Raw genomic sequence first — 19553 nt, forward strand, 5'->3', positions numbered from 1 at the left:
TGTTTAATATTCAGTGAATATTAAGTATTTGCTCAAAGATATGGGCAAATCTCTGTACAATTTAGATATGGACTATTTTGCAACATTACCCTCATATTTTGTATGTTCATATGCACCTCTATTTTTGTACATTACAAGCTTCCCATTTTTTATAAAGAATGCACTAACATTTCCTTATTCCTATAACACATATATTTACACTACTTACAGGGCACTTGACTTTCATAGAATCATAGAATCAATCAATAAGGTTGGAAAATGCCTCAGAGATCAAGTCCAACTATTACCTAACACCTACTGACTAATTAAGCCATGGCTTCAAGTGCCACATCCAATCATTTTTTGAACACCTCCAGGGACAGTGACTACACCACCTCCCCGGGCAGCACATTCCACTGGCCAGTCTCTCCTTCTGTGAAGAACTTTCTCCTCACCTCCAGCCTAAACTTCCCTTGGCACAGCTTGACACTGTGTCCTCTTGTTCTGGTGCTGGTTGCCTGGGAGAAGAGACCAACCCCCTCCTGGCTACAACCTCCCTACCTCCCTTCAGGTAGTTGTAGACAACGATAAGATCTCGATCTCTGAGCCCCCTCTTCTCCAGGCTAATCAACCCCAGCTGCCTCAGCCTCTCCTCAAAGGACTTGTGCTCAAGACCTCTCCCCAGCTTCGTTGCTCTTCTCTGGACACGTTCAAATGTCTCAATGTCCTTCTTAAATTGAGGGGCCCAGAACTGGACACAGGACTCAAGGTGTGGCCTAACCAGTACTGAATACAGGGCACAATGATTTCCCTGCTCCTGCTGGCCACACTGTTCCATGATGCAGGCCAGGATGCCATTGGCCTTCTTGGCCACCTGGGCACACTGCTGCTCATGTTCAGCCAGCTGTCAACCAGTACCCGCAGGTCCCTTTCTGCCTGGCTGCTGTCCAGCCATTCCAATGCTGTGCTTTCCTCAGCATTACTGAACACCTGATGTGCAGTTTCACGCAGGAATTTACAGAAATCATCTATGAACTCTGATATTTAGAAAATCTGTACATTTTCATATTTAACAAATTAAGCCTTAAGTACTACAGCAGTTTTGCTTATTATCATGACAAACCAAGATGCTATTAAGGGTAGCTATTCTCCTCTTGGGACAAAAAGAGCTGTCTCCCAGAATATTTTGCTGTACTTAAGACTGAAATCAAGTATGCTCTGTGCATTACAAAACACTGACTCCAGTGACTAGATTTCTCTTTGATGCAATTGATGCTTCAAATAAATTGTTTCCACACTCACTGGCAATTTCATTGTTACAATAATCAGTTTAGGATTAACTTAATTTGACTGCTGGTCTGAAATCTAGGTCCTGAAGTAATAAAGGTTTTGCAGTTGATGATGTATAACGGATATTTACAAAGGCTAATACTACAGAATACCAAGTCATGGAACAATCTTACCTTTCTCTTCGAGTTGTTATTAGAAATGATCCCACTTAATCACATCTGGGATGAGCTCAGTTGCTTACCTGATTGTGAAAAGCTGATTGAATTTCACATCAACCTACTATCTGACAAACTGGTTAAATGGCTCATGGCAGCTTATGAGGGAGTTTGGGCTGTTCAGTCTGGAGAAGAGAAGGCTCTGAGATCTTATTGTGGCTTTCTAGTATCTGAATGGGGTTTCAGGTGATGATAGGACTAGGGGGAATGGAGCAAAACTAGAAATGGGTAGATTCAGATTGGATTTAGGAAGAAGTTCTTCCCCATGAGGGTGGTGAGGCACTGGAACAGGGTGCCCAGGGAGGTGGTAGAAGCCTCATCCCTGGAGGTTTTGAAGGCCAGGCTGGATGTGGTTGTGAGCAACCTGATGTAGTATGAGGTGTCCCTGCACATGGCAGGGGGGTTGGAACTAGATGATCCTTGAGGTGCCTTCCAACCCTAACAATTCTATGATTCTATAGCAAAAACACAGCAGCCTACATCTATTGAGTTGTGAAGTTGATGAGCTGCTGTTCTTCTCCCCCTGAGTCACAAGAAAAAACTATTGCTTAGAGAGAGAACTCCTCATGGAATCCTTGTTCAACTGGTTGTTGTGACACTTATCTGTCAGGCTTCTGCATGTGTATGTCATTTTCTAAAGCCACTGTCACACATTTCAGGACAATTGAATCAAGAAAGGAAACTGTAATAGTGAATTTGTCCTCTCCTTAGCCAGGTCACCTTTACATGGCAATACAACACAGGAGTCATGTTGTGATTGGAAATAAAGTGCTTAAGACATAATCAAACAACTCACACTTAAAGAGAAGATTTATGAGTGTATCTGGTGGAAGGCAAAAATATTGTATTGGAGTTGGGCAGTATTGACTTAGGAGTCCAAAAAGGCCCTAAAGACCAATCAGCCAATGCCCAAGTGGTGAAATGTCTTGCATAATGTAAGTTATTCTGTATTCTGTATATGAAAAGTATACAAGACACAGCTTTCAGGTAGTTCCTCAATTCTGGGAAGGCTGACTTGTTTAGCAGCCAGGTAAGTGTCTGCTAATTTTTTTTTTCAATGCATTTGCCCAGATAAAGTACATCCAGAACCACTGCACATATAAAATTCCTGCCTAGAATACAGCCCAAAGCTTTGAAACATTGATACAAATCCTATCACAAGGTCAAAAATAATCCCACTCATTTGAGAGCATTTGTGAGTCAATGTGAAGTGCACTGAGGGAGCGCAGGGGGTGACCACCACCGTCAGCCAGCTTCCACTCTCCTTTAAACCAGGATAATGACTCCATTTAGGTCAAATAAGCAGAATCATAGAATCATAGAATTGTTAGGGTTGGAAGGGACCTCAAGGATCATCCAGTTCCAACCCCCCTGCCCTGGGCAGGGACACCTCACACTACATCAGGTTGCTCAGAGCCATATACAGCCTGGCCTTAAAAACCTCCAGGGATGAGGCTTCCACCACCTACCACCTCAGAAGTCACTCTGGAGTTTCTAAAGCAGGTAAAAGTGAAACTAAATCCACAGCAAAAGCATATTTCTTGAATAAGCTGCTTTCCTTTCCTTTTTCTTTTATCTTTAAAAAAAAATCAAACTCATCGGGAGTAGAGCTGCCCTTTGAAGTGAGATGTTACATGAGTTTCATCTTTTCAATTCATTTATTTTCATCTAATTAAAAAGTGCCACAATATAGAGAGGTTCTTGGTATGCATTTAAAAGTAGCTCATTCAGATCCTATTTTGCACCTCTTAAGAGATATTCCATAGCAGCTCCACAGGAAACCACTGCCTTGGAAAATTTCGGGTTTTACATTTTATACATGTACTTGTTTATTCTACATTGACATTTGCTGGAATTACAATAGCACAAAGGGTATTCAGTGTCAAGTTAATGGCTGTAGGAACAGGCTGTTTTCAGTCACATTTGTGTTCTTAGGTTAGTAATTGCCATCTCTGATAATAACAGGGGAATGGATCTTAACTGGTCTCGCTGCTTTCTGGCATCAAAACCCAACATTTACAACAGGAGCTATATTTGTTTTTCTTTTCTTTAACTTAAAATACATAATTACCAATCTATGAGACCTTTAGGGCCCTGTTCTGTTCTTTAGCATATAGAATAGAATTAACCAGGTTGGAAGAGACCTTTGAGATCTTCAAGTCCAGCCTATCATCCAACACTATCAATTAAACCATCGCACCAAGTGCCTCATCCAGTCTTATCTTAAACACCACCAGTGATGGTGACTGCACCACCTCCCTGGGCAGCACATCCCAATGGCCAATCACTCTTTCTATGAAGAACTTCCTCCTAACATCCAGCCTAAACCTCTTCATGTGTAGCTTGAGATTGTGTCCTCTTGTTGTGGTGCTGGCTGCCTGGGAGAAGAGACCAGCCTCCAGCTGGCTACAGGTACCTTTCAAGTAGTTGTAGACAGCAATAAGATCTCCTCTGAGCCTCCTCTTCTCCAGACTAAGCAACCTCAGCTCCCTCAGCCTCTCCTAATTGAGCTGTGCTCCAAGCCCCTCCCCAGCTTTTTTGCCCTTCTCTGGACACATTCCAGCAACTCAACATCTTTCCTAAACCCAGGGGCCCAGAATGGGACACAAAATATCTGTCAACTCATCCTGAGATTAAGTTCTCAGGTACCTTTCCAAGGTGCTTGTGGCTCTCCAGAGGACATGCTCATCTTGGTCTAGCTGTCTCCCACAGATGGTGTTCATTTTTAGCAATTTCCCAGTTCTCCATATTAGTCATGTTCTTAGTTAGGTGAAGCCCTGGTCATGTTAATGTCAACAGTTGAACTTTAAGGCAGCATCACACAAGACCAAGCATTTATCTGTGGACATTTTTATCCTCTACTAGTAAAGCCTTTGGAATAGGATCTGATCTCCAGATCATTAACCTCAGGTTAATCACAGGATGTTAGGGGTTTGTGACAGTTTAGGCTGTGTCTTTAAGAAAGAATAGTTGCACAATTCTCTAGCTGAATGTTTGGGTGTAAAAAGGAAAACAAAAGGAAGATAATTCTAAACAAATTTCATTGGTAGATTTCATTGGTAGATGAAATTTGTGGGATGAAATAGTGGGATATTATTTTACGATCTTACATTCTGTTCTCACTCCCTCTTCTGTCTTTCTCTTGGCATGCATGCTGACCCTGGACAGAAACTGGTAAGATAAGCAGCTAACTTCTTAACAAAGCTTTGAACTAACTGAAATTCCCCTAACATCCTTTTTTCTACTCTTGTCTTTTCTTCTAATTAACTAGAGGGAAAGGGGAGAGGAGGAGAGAGAGGTTGGGGGGACCCCCTAGGTGAGAGCCTCCTTGGGAGGATTTCTGTGTTGCTTCTTTTCTTGTAAGTTCTTGTATAATATAGTAAATACTGTATATTTTGTATATATTCATTGCATTTCATTTTTGCTTGTAAAATACAGCTTTCATTCACTTCCCCATCTGAGTTCAGCTGTGCTTTTTGTTGGTGTGGTTTGGTTAAACTCTCACACCACTACAGGGCTGGAAGGGACCTTTGAACATCATCAAGTCCAACCCACCTGCCAGAGCAGGACCATAGCACAGGTGACACAGGAATACATCCAGATGGGTATAGGAAGACTCCAGAGAAGGTGAATTTACAATCTCCCTGGGCAGACTGTTCCAATGCTCTGTGACCCTCACAGTGAAGAAGTTCCTCCTCACGGTGAGGTGGAACCTCCTGTGCTGTAGTTTCTATCTATTGCCCTTTGTCCTATCACAGGGTGCAACTGAGCAGAGCCTGTCCCCTCCCCCTTGACACTCACCCCTCAGATATTTATAAACATTTACTAAATCCCTTCTCAGTCTTTTCTTCTCCAGACTAAACAGCTCCAAAGCTCTCAGCCTCTCCTCATAGTGCACATGCTCCGGTCCCTTAATCATCCCAATAGCTCTCCATTGGACTCTCTTCAGCAGATCTTCATCCCTCTTGAACTGGGAAGCCCAGAACTGGATGCAATATTCCAGGTGAGGTCTCACCAGGGCAGAGCTGAGGGGGAGGAGAACCTCCCTGGATCTGCCGGACACACTCCACTTAATGTACTCCAGGATGTCATTGGCCTTCTTGGTCACAAGGGCACACTGCTGACTCATGGATAACTTGTTGTCCTGCAGGACTCCCAAGTCCTTCTCTAGAGGGCTACTCTCCTGCAGATCAGATAATGGTGGGTAATGGTGGATGCCACTGAAGCAAGTAAATAAAATTAGGAGGTATCCTGTACACTATCATTGAGCTATGCTTTCACAATTTGTGTGTGTATGTGTATCTGTGTGTGTGTGTATGTGTGTGTGTGCCCCCCTCAGTTTAAGAAGGACATTGAGACACTTGAACGTGTCCAGAGAAGGGCAACGAGGCTGGGGAGAGGCCTTGAGCACAAGCCCTACGAGGAGAGGCTGAGGGAGCTGGGATTGTTTAGCCTGGAGAAGAGGAGGCTCAGGGGTGACCTCATTGCCCTCTACAACTACCTGAAAGGTGGTTGTACCCAGGAAGGGGTTGGTCTCTTCTCTCTAGCAACCAGCAAGAGAACAAGAGGACACATTCTCAAGCTGCACCAGGGGAAGTTCAGGCTTGAGGTGAGGAGAAAGTTCTTCACAGAGAGAGGTGTTAGCCACTGGAATGGGCTGCCCAGGGAGGTGGTGGAGTCACGGTCCCTGGAGGTGTTCAAGAGGGGATTGGACGTGGCACTTGGTGCCATGGTCTAGTCATGAGGTCTGTGGTGACAGGTTGGATTCGATGATCTTTGAGGTCTCTTCCAACCTTGGTGATACTGTGATACTGTGATACAATAATCTAACTTTTGCATAACTTTTACATAGGCACATGCTATAGTGAGTTAAGAATGTAAATGCTAGAGATGCAGTAATAAATTATAGACCTCTGAATACGACACCTACTCTCAGCACTTCAGCAACTCCTTTTTACCTCTGTTAATAGCACATTACATGTTCATGAGCAATGATCATTTCTCACACAATGAAAGGAGAATGCTTATCCTGTGCCTGAACCACTGCCACTTGTGGAGGTGAAAATTGAATTAATAAAGCAATCTGGCTTTATTTCTCAAATGTCCCTGTGTATCTCTCCATTACATGCAATTTGATAAACTTCTGACTGGAAACTTTGCTCACTGCCTATATTGAATCATAGAATTATTAGGTTTGGATGGGACCTCAAGGATCATCCAGTTCCAACACCCCTGCCATGGGCCTCCCACTACATCAGGTTGCTCACAGCCACGTCCAGCCTGGCCTTAAAAACCTCCAGGGATGAGGCTTCCTCCACCTCCCTGGGCAACCTGTTCCAGTGTCTCACCACCCTCATGGGGAATAACTTCTTCCTAATACCTACTGTGAATCTACCCATTTCTATTTTTGTTCCATTTCCCCTAGTCTTATTATTACTTGACATCCTAAAAAGTGCCCCCCCAGCTTTTATCTAGAAAAATTTTCTCCTGCACTGAAAAATTAGCTATCCTTTGATCTGTTACTCACATTGGTCTGAATGACACATTCTGATTTTGCAGATGATGAGCTCTGCCAGACTCCGCCTTTCACTAAGAATTGCTCTTCTGAAACTATGCATCACAAATACTTTCAGCTGTATCCAATGTAAAAATAAAATTAGATTTCCCCTCTAACACAATTTTTGCAACCTAATAGTTTACTATATATATAAATAAAATATATTAGAGCTTTGTCTATACACATTCAAATCATGCAACAATAAACAAGTTATATGCCGTGATAACAGTCCCTCCACCAACCCAAACAGGGTCCTTTCAAAGGCAGACAACAAGGAACCTCCTTTATTTTAACTTATTTTTTTTTTTAATCCAACCAGAAAATTTATTGGTCATGAAAAAGAACCCTGCACTGCATTCGTCACTGCCCAAAGCTTTCCCTCCAAGTTGATAAAACAGCCTAACGTGGTTTCATTGCGTTGGTGGGGAAGAGGGAAAGAAGAAGAGAGGAGAGGAGAGGAGAGGAGAGGAGAGGAGAGGAGAGGAGAGGAGAGGAGAGGAGAGGAGAGGAGAGGAGAGGAGAGGAGAGGAGAGGAGAGGAGAGGAGAGGAGAGGAGAGGAGAGGAGAGGAGAGGAGAGGAGAGGAGAGGAGAGGAGAGGAGAGGAGGAGGAGAGGAGAGGAGAGGAGAGGAGAGGAGAGGAGAGGAGAGGAGAGGAGAGGAGAGGAGAGGAGAGGAGAGGAGAGGAGAGGAGAGGAGAGGAGAGGAGAGGAGAGGAGAGGAGAGGAGAGGAGAGGAGAGGAGAGGGAGAGGAGAGGAGAGGAGAGGAGAGGAGAGGAGAGGAGAGGAGAGGAGAGGAGAGGAGAGGAGAGGAGAGGAGAGGAGAGGAGAGGAGAGGAGAGGAGAGGAGAGGAGAGGAGAGGAGAGGAGAGGAGAGGAGAGGAGAGGAGAGGAGAGGAGAGGAGAGGAGAGGAGAGGAGAGGAGAGGAGAGGAGAGGAGAGAAGAGAAGAGAAGAGAAGAGAAGAGAAGAGAAGAGAAGAGAAGAGAAGAGAAGAGAAGAGAAGAGAAGAGAAGAGAAGAGAAGAGAAGAGAAGGAGAAGAGAAGAGAAGAGAAGAGAAGAGAAGAGAAGAGAAGAGAAGAGAAGAGAAGAGAAGAGAAGAGAAGAGAAGAGAAGAGAAAAGAGAAGAGAAGAGAAGAGAAAAGAGAAGAGAAGAGAATTAACTAGGTTGGAAAAGACCTTTGAGATCATCAAGTCCAACCTATCATCCAACACCATCTAATCAACTAAACCATGGCACCAAGTGCCTCATCCAGTCTCTTCCTGAACACCTCCAGTGATAGTGACTCCACCACCTCCCTGGGCAGCACATTCTGATGGCCAATCTCTCTGTGAAGAACATCTTCCTAAGCTCCAGCCCTAAACATCCTCTGGTGCAGCTTGAGACTCTGTCCTCTTGTTCTGGTGCTGGTTGCCTGGGAGAAGAGGACCATCCCCCACCTGGCTACAACCTCCCTTCAGAGAGTTGGAGACAGCAATAAGGTTACCCCTGAGCCTCCTCTTCTCCAGGCTAAACAACCCCAGCTCCCTCAGCCTCTCCCCATAGGGCTTGTGCTCCAAACCCCTCAGCACCTTTGTTGCCCTCCTCTGGACATGTTCCAGCAACTCAACATCTTCCCTAAACTGAGGGGCCCAGAACCAGACACAGGACTCAAGGTGTGGCCTAACCAGTGCTGAGTACAGGAGCACAATGACTTCCTTCCTCTTGATGGCCACACTTTTCCTGATACAGGCGCAGATGCCATTGGTCTTGGCCACCTGGGCACACTGCAGGCTCATGTTCAGCCTACTATCAACCAGTACCCCCGGGTCCCTTTCTGCCTGGCCGTTCTCCAGCCACTCTGACCACAGCTTGTAACACTGCATGGGGTTGTTGCGGGCCAATGTGTAGAACCCAGCACTTGGATGTGTAGAGGTAATGAAACAAAAGAATCTCTTCCAAATTCCACCATGCAAAAGGATATTTCTTTGAGGTATATTAAATTTAATTCTTCTAGAATATGAGACCATCCTAGCCTCACAGAATATGTTCAACTCTCAACTACTTAGCTTCCCATTTATACTCATTCATCTTGACTTGTAACTTGTTAATGCTGACAAGAACTCCATTAAGGAGCAATTCAGTGTGAGCAAAATGATTTCTGTATCTGTGTGAGTATTTAACATTTGATATGCATTATTTTCCCATTATTAAATATCAATAATCCAAATATTCACACCTCTGCTTCCCATGAGAAGGTAATATTCAGATATAACCAGCAGCAATAGTTAAAGTGAGCAAAGCGTGCTTGCATAAACTGTTTGCTGCTCATTATGAGTAATGAATCCTTAATAAAAATTCAAGGCCCCTTTCCTTGGTTTTCTTCTTAGGAGGAAATAAATGCTGAAAGACATTCTGGAGATAAATTTTTCATGGGCATTAATCTGACCAGCTGTAATCATTTGTTCATGTTCAGGAGAAATAGAATCATTTAATTGTTTATTTCTCCATGAAGTCTGAGATACAATTTTTCATCCTTAAATCGGTGCATTGGGGGATAAGGAATAATTTTGTAATGAACTGCTGAAGGAACATCAGTTTAAAATTTGTCAGACAAAAAAAAAAAGGCTTTCCTTGAATAAGAATTTATTATTAACATGTACATGTAAAAATGCTGCTGTCTAATCATGTGTGTCAGTGAGGCAAACTCATGTCAATGACCTTGGATAATATTAGCAGTAAAAATCTCTATGATTATTTGCAAACACGTTCCAGCAACTCAACATCTTTCCTAAACTGAGGGGCTCAGAACTGGACACAGCACTCAAGGTGTGGCCTAACCAGTGCTGAGTACAGGGACACAATGACCTCCCTGCTCCTGCTGGCCACACTGTTCCTGATGCAGGCCAAGATGCCATTGGCCTTCTTGGCCACCTGGGCACACTGATGGCTCATGTTCAGCCTACTATCGACCAGTACCCCCAGGTCCCTTTCTGTTTGGCTGCTCTCCAGCCACTCTGACCCCAGCCTGTAGCTCTGCATGGGGTTGTTGTGGCCAAATTGCAGCACCCAGCACTTGGATTTGTTAAACCTTATGCCCTTGGACTGTGCCCATTTGTCCAGCCTGTCAAGGTCCCTCTGCAGAGCTCTCCTACCCTCTAACAGCTCAACACCTGCTGCAGCCAAGTGGTGGTTGGTCTCTTCTCCCAGGCAACCAGCACCAGAACAAGAGGACACAGCCTCAAGCTGCATCAGGGGAGGCTTAGGCTGGATCTTAAGAAGAAGTTCTTCATAGAAAGAGTGGTTGGCCATTGGAATGTGCTGCTCAGGGAGGTGGTGGAGTCACTGTCACTGGAGGTGTTTAGGAAGAGACTGGATGGGGTGCTTATGGACATGGTTTAGTTAATTAGATAGTGTTGGATGATAGGTTGGACTTGATGACCTCAAAGGTGTCTTCCAAACTGGTTAATTCTATTCTATTCTATTCTATTCTATTCTATTCTATTCTATTCTATTCTATTCTATTCTATTCTATTCTATTCTATTCTATTCCCAAGTGCCAGGTCCTGTAATTTTGGTCACAATAATTCCAAGCAATGCTACAAGCTTGGGAAGTGTGGCTTGAAAGCTGCTCAGCAGAAAAGGATCAGGTGTTGGTCAAGAGCTGGCTGAACATGAGCCAGCAGTTTGTCAGGGGGGAAAGAAGTCCAACAGCACCTGGCCTATATCTGAACTAGTGTGGCCAGCAGGAGTAAGGAAGTGATTTTAACCCTGTACTTGGCACAGGTGAGGCTGCAGATTTACTACTGTGTTTGGTTTTGGCTCCCTCACCACCAGAAAGACACTGAGGTGCTGCAGTGTGTCCAAAGAAAGGCCATAAAGCTGGTGAAGGGTCGAGGAGAATTCTCATGAGGAGGGGCTGAGGCAATTGTGGTTGTTGATTCCAGAGTAAAGGAGGCAGAGGGAAGACCTTATTGCTTTCTACAATTACCTGAAAGGAGGTTGTAATAAGGTGGGGCTCAGTCTCTTTGCCAAAGTAACAAGTGATAGAACAAGAGAAAGTGGACTCAAGTTTTACTAGGGGAAGTTTCAAATTGGTATTAAGAAAAAATATTCACCAAAAGTGTTCTAAAGTACTGGAAAAGGTTCTAAAGCACTGGAACAGGTTCTAAAGTACTGGAACAGGTTGTCCAGGGAGGTAGCAGAGTCACTGTCCCTAGAGGCATTTGAAAGGTATGCAGACGTGGCGCTGAAGGACATGTTGCTGAAGGACATGGTTTAGTGGTGGACTTGGCAATGTTATGTTTATAGTTGTACTCAATGGTCTTAATGGTCTTTAGCAGTCTAAATGATTCTATGATAATGATGCAGGGACTGGCTTGAGAGCAGCCCTGAAGAAAAGGACTTGGGGGTCCTGGGGCATGAGAATAGAATAGAATAGAATAGAATAGAATAGAATAGAATAGAATAGAATAGAATAGAATAGAATAGACCAGGTTGGAAGAGACCTTCAAGATCATCACGTCCAACCTATCACCCAACACCACATAATCAACTAACCCATGTAACCAAGCACCCTGTCAACTCTCCTCCTGAACACCTCCAGTGACGGCAACTCCACCACCTCCCCAGGCAGTCCATTCCAATGGGCAATCACTCTCTCTGTGTAAAACTTCCTCCTGACCTCCAGCCTGAACTTCCCCTGGTGCAGCCTGAGACTGTGTCCTCTTGTTCTGGTGCTGGCTGCCTGGGAGAAGAGACCAACCTCTGCCTGTTTACAATCCCCTTTCAGGTAGTTGTAGAGAGCAATAAGGTCACCCCTGAGTCTCCTCCTCTCCAGGCTAAGCAACCCCAGCTCCCTCAGTCTCTCCTCATAGGGCTTGTGTTCCAAGCCCCTCACTAACTTCAGTGCCCCTCTCTGGACTCGTTCCAGCAAGTCAGCATCCTTCCTAAACTGAGGGGCCCAGAACTGGACACAGGACTCGAGGTGTGGCCTAACCAGTGCAGTGTACAGGGGGAGAATGACCTCCCTGCTCCTGCTGACCACACTGTTCTTCATGCAGGCCAGGATGCCATTGGCCCTCCTGGCCACCTGGGCACACTGCAGGCTCATGTTCATCCTACCATCAACCAGCACCCCCAGGTCCCTCTCTGCCTGGCTGCTCTCCAGCCACTCTGACCCCAGCCTGTAGCACTGCATGGGGTTGTTGTGGCCAATGTGTAGAACCCGGCACTTGGATGTGTTAAATCTCATGCCTTGGGACTCTGCCCATCTGTCCAGCCTGTCGAGGTCTCTCTGCAAAACCTCTCCTACCCTCTAGCAGATCAACTCCTGTCCCCAGCTTGGTGTCATCAGCAAATTTACTGATGATAGACTCAATGCCCTCATCCAGATCATCAATAAAGATGTTAAAGAGGATGGGGCCCAGCACTGATCCCTGGGGGACTCCACTACTGACTGGCCGCCAGCTGGATGTGACACCATTCACCACCACTCTCTGGGTTTGGCCATCCAGCCAGTTCCTAACCCAGCTCAGATTGCTGCTGTCCAAGCCATGGGCTGACAGCTTGGCCAGGAGTTTGCTATGGGGGACGGTGTCAAAGGCCTTGCTGAAGCTCAACATGAGTCAGCAGTGTGCACTTGCAGCCCAGAAAGCCAATCACATCCTGGGCTGCATCAAGAGAAGCATAGACAACAGGTCAAGGGAGGTGATTGTATCCCACTACTCCGCTCTGGTGAGACCCCACCTGGAGTGCTGCTTCTGGAGCCCCTATTACAGGAAGGATGTGGAGGTGCTGAAGCAGGTCCAGAGAAAGGCCATGGGGATGATTAGAAGGCTGGAGCTCCTCTCCTATGAGAACAGACTGTGAGAGCTAGGGCTATTCAGTCTGGAAAAGAGAAGGTTCTGAGGAGACCTTCTTCTGGCTTTGCAGTATCTGAAGGGGGCTACAAAGAGGCTGGGGAGGGACTTTTGAGGGTGTCAGGTAATGATAGGACTAGGGAGAATGGAAGAAAACTAGAAATGGGTGGATTCAGATTGGATTTTAGGAAGAAGTTCTTCCCCATGAGGGTGGTGAGACTGGCACAGGTTGCCCAGGGAGGTGGGGGAAGCCTCATCCCTGGAGGTTTTTAAGGCCAGGCTGGACGTGGCTGTGAGCAACCTGATGTAGTGGGAGGTGTCCATGGTAGGGGGATTGGAACTGGATGATCCTTGAGGTCCCTTTCAACCCTAACAATTCTATGATTCTACGCCATAAAAAAAAAAAAAAAAAAAAAAAAAACGAAAAAGAAAGAAAGGAAAGGAGTTGGGAGAACAAGAGTTTTCAATGGAAATGAGTATTTTTTTTCTAGAAGGTGGGGAAATGGAAACCTTTAATTTCCCCTCATCATTGTCTATTTTATTAGGTTTCCTGATAGAAAGAAATACAGACATAGCTTCAACACAGCTCAGCACTCTGTAAAATTTCCCCTGATGCCAGGTCCAGTTGAAATACACTGAATCTTCATGTCCAGATCTTCTGCCCTTGGGAACCAAGGACGTGTTGAAGGCTTTACAGGCCAGCTGGGCTCCAAACCACGTGTTTATATGGCATCTGTCTTCATGTGAAACTCCACTTCTTTCTGTCTTGCCACTCATCACTGGCTCAGGTAAAAAAATTCATTATAAAGTGGAATGAGTATAAAGTGGATGCCAGAAGCCTTCACATACGTGATGAATAATTAGTAACTTTCAGCAAGAATTTAGTACTGCTGGTATTTGCTGTCTGTAACTCCTAATGTGAAGAAGCACATATGTGGAACTGCCTGTAGCTGGTGGCATATGCCAACCACAAGTAGCAACAAGTATGTACTATGCAGCTAAATTCAGTTTAATGTATGACACATGTATCAACATCACCTTTTGTATCCAGAAGGAATGGAAGCTTGATAGGATTGGCATTATTCAATTATTGCTTTAAAACAACTTAGGTTTGAAACAAGGCATGATTAGTTAGGTTGTATGTTGAGACCTTTCAGTATAATTGTCAAAGCAGAATGAGAAGAGATAAATGTAAGGAAGATTTCAGGTAATAAAGCATTCCAAGGTGTATCTGCAATCTTTTTAGGCATAGAAGGTGCAGCCAACTGAGACTTTCATGAGGAAAAATACTCACATTCTTTCTGCCCAGTTTCATACTTGGAAAAAAAAAAAGCAAGATACATTACAGCAAACCAGGTGCATCCTGGCAATCAGCTGGTTTGTGGCAAAACCTACCAAGCTATCCTCAGGGAGGAGGTGGAAGCCTCATCCATAGAGCTTTTTTTTAAGGCCAGGCTGGATGTGGCTGTGAGCAACCTGACATAGTGTGAAGTGTCCCTGACCATGGCAGGGAGGTTGGAGCTAGATGATCCTTGAGGTCCCTTCCAACCCTAGCAATTCTATGATTCTATGCTTGTATCCCACTTTGGGACCTCAGAACTACTACAATATACAGACCTTCTCCAATTCCCCTTCCCTTCCCCCCCACCAGCTTTTCAGCACTGTTATGAGGCTTGCCAACACTTCACACAACCCTACAAGGTCAACTGGTATCATCTCACTCATCAGATGAGGACTGGGGAGTTGAAGATTTACTTTTCTTTCCACAGACCTACTGCAATGAATTTGTCACACTTGGTCTGGATATTGGGAAATACTGAATTCTAGAAAACTGAATTCACAACACTGATGCTGAATTAGCAAGTACTCATAATTTCTCATTCGTTTAAGCAGTCTGCATCTCATAATGTAGAAAGGCAAGAACCTTTTCCCTGCAAGTGCCTCTCCTCAACAGAAGGGCAGTCATGGAGATCCCAGGAATATCATGTCTTCATGTTATAAACAAAGGTAAGCTGTTTTAGCTTTCACAAGTGTCCTGGAGCTAAATTGGTAAAGTCAGTAACTGGAGGAGTTTCTGGTGGTCTTCCATTCAGCTGAGTCTAGAAGAAAAACTGGCTTCAGCTAATAATTCATTCGAAGACTCAGGAAGATTTCAGCGTGTTAACTGCCATTGCTGATTCTTGAAATAGGGAGCACAGAGAGATTACTTCTATTCCTGGCTTTGACAGAAAAGACCATGAGTCAGGTAGATGAGAAGACAACAAGGTAAAGAAACAGCAGAGGGTTAGGGTTTGTGCATGAATAAATGAAGAAAAATTTAATATTCATAGAAGCATTTGTTATGTAAGCAATATCATTCCACCCATCATACAAATAGAAAACAGGGAAATGAGTGGGTGAAAAAAATAGAGATGCTATGAAATTAAGACAAAGAACAGAGCCTACAAAATGGAGGGATTAGAGCCTCTGTAGGATACTTGATTAGCATGTGGCAGGAAGACAACAGACAAAAAACATGCTAAGGAAAACACAAAAATATAAGAGAGATGCTGGTGAAGAAAAGAGAAGTCTTTAGAATGTAAATCTCTTTGGTGAGATGTTCAAAACAGGAAGGACTAGTTGCTGAGACTCTGCTATAGGCTATGTAGTTATGCAGGAAAAAAATGGTTCTGGGTAACAGCAGATACTTCTGTATGATTTTCACAGAAATAAACATTCCTTAACTTTCCTGCAAACAAAACCAAGATAACAGAAATGGATGAGTTCAATTATTTGCGCCCCTCAGCTTAAGAAGGACATTAAGACACTTGAACGTGTCCAGAGAAGGGCAACAAATCTGGGAGGGGTCTGGAGCATAAACCCTATGAGGGGAGGCTGAGGGAGGTGGGATTGCTTAGCCTGGAGAAGAGGAGGCTCAGGGGAGGCCTTATTGCTGTCTACAACTACCTGAAGGGAGGTTGTAGCCAGGAGGAGGTTGGTCTCTTCTCCCAGGCAACCAGCACCAGAACAAGAGGACACAGTCTCAGGCTGCACCAGGGGAAGTTTAGGCTAGAGGTGAGGAGAAAGTTCTTCCCTGAGAGAGTCATTGGCCATTGGAATGTGCTGCCCGGGGAGGTGGTGCAGTCACCATACCTTGAGGTATTCAAGAGGGGATTGGACATGGCACTTGGTGTCATGGTTTAGTCATGTGGTTTGTGGTGACAGGCTGGACTTGATGATCTTTGAGGTCTCTTCCAAACTTGGTGATACTGTGATACTATGATTTCTTAATATCAGAGCCAAAACTGACCAAAACCTGCTACAAATAAAATAATTATCTGAAAAATGGCTTTTACTGTCATACAATGCTTGCTGGAAGACATTGACTGGCAGAAATCCTGGTGAAAAAGATTACAAGTTTACATGGCACAGACAGATAAGCAGCCTTAAATGAGGTTTTGCATGCAGTCCTGGAACAATGAGACATTATTGAAAGCACTTGGTCAGGAAAAATGAACAGAAGTACTCAGATACTTAGAACTGTACTCAGAATTGAGGCGCAAATCAGCATGGAATTTGGATGAAAAACTAAAGAAAGAAAATGAACTTTTAGAGAAAGCCTCTAGCAATAGCCTGTACCAAAAAAAAAAAAAAATAATCTGAAGAGAGGTTCTAGCATTGTTTATAAAAGTTGACATCAAATCAGAAAATATGCTGCTCAGTGAAGGAAGCTATTGTTGGGATGACAGAAAGCACAGGGATAGAGTGAGAATTCCCAAGAGCTAACCCTGATGAAGCAAGCTCTACTGAACAGTAAACTATTCTTTATATAACATCAAAGGGAAACAGAAATAAGATACATAACATGCAGTGTAACAAGGAATATACATAAAAGAAAAGGATGATTGTTATTCAAGAAGCAAAGGGCTAGAAGAGGAAAAAGGTTCTGAAAGCCAAGTACTTGGCTTTGGATTTTAACAGGACAGAAAATCATAGGTCAGGCCAGGGTGACTCATGGCTGAAATTGTGTGGAAAGTGTAAAAACTGAAGTTATTGTAACTGGTGTGGGAACTCATTTCAAAGATTTCAATGTACTTGAACATAGGCAGACAGACAAACTATGTCTCAGAACAGAAAGAAATTGGCATGAAATATTCCCAAGTCCAATAGTGCAGGCCAGTAAATAAATTTGTCAAGTCAGGAATGGAAAAGACAAAGCAGAATGTATATACTGAAGAAAAGGCAGCAGTGATCCAGGCAACAACACTGTTAGCTTGACCTCAGTGCTATGCATGTCCCGAAAACAAGTCCTGAATGAAAGGACAATTAAATGAGTAAACAAAAGCACCTTCAAAAGTGCCACAGGTTGTACCAATGGAAAACTAAGCCCAGAGAGTTTGACACTTAAAAAGCACATTATTTTTCTAGGCTAAGGAAGTGCAGAAGTAATTTATCTGTATTTCAGTGAAACATTAGCAGTAGTGTCATATGAGAAGCTATCACAGGAAAAGGAATATTAGAGGAGTGCTACAGTATGCTAAGAAATTATGCTCAAAGAGGAAATATTAAGCTAGATAAAGGCTACCTATTTAGCTCCTCAAGCACTGGTTTTGGGACAAGTACCTCTTTTAATGTTCTCAGTAATGATCCTGGCATAAAAGGTAGGAATATGAGGATAAAGCAGGCTGCTAAAATGAAATCCAGAGACTCAGTGAAGAATCTGGGGCTGTATATTGTGTCATAAGAAACACATAATGTTGAAAACCCTAAAACCAGCAGCAAGATTAACTGATTAACAGTATGCTATAATGTATGGCAAGTACACCATCTTGCATAAACCCTATTATGTAATTAGGGATTTCTGACATTAACTTCTGCCATGGACTGGAGGAGTGTCATATGAAACATCAAACTTATTATTTGATCAGATCAGTTATTGGCATTGTGATGACAGTCAAGAAAACCTGCCAGGACCTACAGACAGACAAATATTGCCATGATTAATAAAGGTCTGATAAGAGTTTCTGTAGCATGCTGTATGTGATGATCAGAGAAAAAGAAAGTCCAAGAAAAGTGCCCAATTCATAGCATGAAAATTCAAAGCTAAATAGAAGTGTACTTGGGGGGTTTAGAGATGGAAAAGGTGGGCAATAATCAGAGAAGCAAAAGAGCTACAGGACTAAATGCAGATAAATCACCATACTGACCACAAGATAATACAGACTGCAAATTAGAAATTAGATGAGAATGCAGATTTTTTTACCCCAATAGGAGTAGCAGTAACAAACCAATTCCAACATGCCCTCCCTTCTCTGTGCCTCATTCTTTACACAGGCTCAGTTTAAAGAAGGGATTTAAAGTGTGGGTGTCATTGACAGCATTGACTACATGTCCCAGAAAGTTTTTGCTTCACCTAAGAATCCAATAAATAGAACTGTAAAAAAGGTATTTAATCTCATTTTATGCAAATAAAACAAATACAGAAGTTTGTAACTTTAAGAACTTCTGATAACTTTAAGAACTTCTGGAGTCAACTCTTGATTTTCCTCTGACCAAAACAATTCTATTTGGCACCCAGTTAAGGTGGTCTTATCTTGCACATCAGTTGATTAAGGATGCTACTGAGAAAAGAGCAAAGGAAATGCACTTAGTAACAGCTAAAAATGTGTAGGCATGTTCTACCAGCCTGACAGTATGGTTTATTTAATAAGTCCAGTAAGGAGGATCTATGGTGATGGTGATGAGGAACACTGGGCCCCTCAGTTTAGGAAGGATGTTGACTTGCTGGAACGTGTCCAGAGAATGGCAGCGAAGTTGGTGAGGGGTTTGGAACTCATGCCCTATGAGGACAGACTGAGGGAGCTGAGGTTGCTTAGCCTGGAGAAGAGAAGACTCATGGGAGACCTTATTGCTCTCTACAACTACCTGAAGGGAGGTTGTGGACAGGTGGAGGTTGGGATCTTCTCTCAGGCAACCAGAACTAGAACAAGAGGACAGAGTCTCAGGCTGCACCAGGGGAGGTTTAGGCTGGAGGTTAGGAAGAAGTTCTACACAGAGAGAGTGATTGCCCATTGGAATGGGCTGCCTGGGGAGGTGGTGGAGTCACCATCATTGGAGGTGTTTAGGAGGAGACTTGATAGGGTGCTTGGTTGCATGGTTTAGTTGATTAGGTGGGTTGGATTAGTTGATAGATTGGTTGCGATGATCTCGAAGGTCTCTTCCAACTTTTCTCTTCTCTCTTCTCTTCTCTTCTCTTCTCTTCTCTTCTCTTCTCTTCTCTTCTCTTCTCTTCTCTTCTCTTCTCTTCTCTTCTCTTCTCTTCTCTTCTCTTCTCTTCTCTTCTCTTCTCTTCTCTTCTCTTCTCTTCTCTTCTCTTCTCTTCTCTTCTCTTCTCTTCTCTTCTCTTCTCACAGAAGTAAAAGGATCTCAACAGCTGTATGACTTTCCAAAATAATGTTAACACAGTGTGCTGTTTGTTAATTGTAAATACCTGTAAATATTGCAAATGCTGGTATTTTGTACATATTGATTGCATTCCACTGTAGATTGTAGTTTTGCTTGTAAATACAGCTTTCATTTGCTTCCAACTGACCTGGTCAGGCAAACGTAATGTTGGGGGAGAAATTTCAACCCACCACACACAGTACAACCAGAAACACCCAGCTCCATTGATGCTTTCTTTATGCAAAAGTAC

At 43.7% G+C, this 19553-nt stretch overlaps 1 protein-coding gene across 1 annotated transcript in view; it reads right to left on the bottom strand.

Annotated features, from left to right (window-relative positions):
• MOCOS (molybdenum cofactor sulfurase) overlaps positions 1-19553 on the bottom strand; it is a 244289-nt gene that overhangs the window by 97403 nt on the left and 127333 nt on the right. The gene's annotated exons all lie outside the window — the stretch shown is intronic.

Source organism: Melanerpes formicivorus, unplaced genomic scaffold (assembly GCF_026170545.1).
Source record: "Melanerpes formicivorus ecotype bairdi unplaced genomic scaffold, bMelFor1.0.p_v2 SCAF_15, whole genome shotgun sequence".
Taxonomy (NCBI): domain Eukaryota; kingdom Metazoa; phylum Chordata; class Aves; order Piciformes; family Picidae; genus Melanerpes; species Melanerpes formicivorus.